Genomic DNA, 1,268 nt, shown 5'->3' on the forward strand with positions numbered 1-1,268 from the left:
ACTGTTATAGAGGCAAAGTTTTTCTAGCCTTATTAATTGTATGTCATGTTTTATGTAATATTCTTCACATTTCATTAAGTGTATTAATAATGCAATAAATAAAGCAATAAATGATGGCAAAACGAAGTTATACTTGTAGATTCAAAACTAAAATCGCCAGTAGGTGGCGGCAAGTCACTGTCTAATGAGCAAGGCGAAGCATTCATTCATTCATTCAGGAACGAAGTAAATGGTTGTAGTTATGAAAGGCTTATTAATCAGTTCCGATTATCAGTACTCTCCGAATCATTCAAAGCTGCAGATTCATTCACTAACGAAACACTGCTGTTGCTTGGAGACTCACACCAGTTCTGTTGCGGATTTCGTTGGAACTATTATTTCCTTGTAAAATGTAACAAACAATATTGTGTTTAAAATGTAGGCTACACTTTAATATTGCCTTTTTTGTTGAACTGTTATAAATCAATGTCACATTTGCAGTCTTTTGGATATTCAGGGAAAATAGCATTCTCGTAGGTTTCAGAGCGAAATAAGAACGTAACAGTGCTCGCTTTATAAAATTTCTAATAATTGTTTATATGATTGAATCTTCAAACTGCTAGCACTTTGCAATTTCGAATTATGCCCTATTGTAAGTGACGGAGTATTTTATGTTTCAGCGATTTGAACGCGCCGGCGCCTCATGCGCAAATATTCATTGCAAACGGCCTGTTCATTATTAAAATAAAACCTAGAATCACCAATACAGATAAAATGTTACACGGTCCATTTAAATAATCTGTATTATAGTCTGTGCCAAAGTTTAATTAGAATGATTAAATCAGTAAGCCTTGAGCGACATGTCAGTAAATGTGTTAATAGATTTGAACTATACTAAGTATGAAATAAGTGCATTTTTTAAATGTATTACTTTTTTACTAAGGGATGCAAAAATTAAACTTTTGCCATCGATTATGCACCCCTATGTCTGTTTAAACTTTTCGTTTTCAATCAACTGCAAAACACAAATAAAGATATTTTTAATGCTCCTTAAAAGTTTTTGCTTCAAAAAATCATAAAAGTCTTCTGAAGAGATACAATTACGTTATATTCATACATAAAGACCTTTCTTTTACAATCTCTTTATGAACTTTTTGAAGTATGAAAGTTTTGATGAAATGGACTTTCTGTGGAGGAACAGAAATCTGTCAGGTTATATTAAAAATCTCTTAATTTGTGTTTGTAGATTGTAGCGAATTTAGCTCAACGACAGGAAATATGAATAATTA

General features: G+C 31.9%; 1 protein-coding gene across 1 annotated transcript in view; it reads right to left on the minus strand.

Moving 5' to 3' along the window:
- Positions 1–1,268, minus strand: part of LOC107602291 (cytoplasmic dynein 1 intermediate chain 2) — a 38,950-nt gene that overhangs the window by 7,515 nt on the left and 30,167 nt on the right. The gene's annotated exons all lie outside the window — the stretch shown is intronic.

The sequence above is a fragment of the Sinocyclocheilus grahami genome, unplaced genomic scaffold (assembly GCF_001515645.1).
Source record: "Sinocyclocheilus grahami isolate Dianchi unplaced genomic scaffold, SAMN03320097.WGS_v1.1 scaffold324.1, whole genome shotgun sequence".
In the NCBI taxonomy this organism is placed as follows: domain Eukaryota; kingdom Metazoa; phylum Chordata; class Actinopteri; order Cypriniformes; family Cyprinidae; genus Sinocyclocheilus; species Sinocyclocheilus grahami.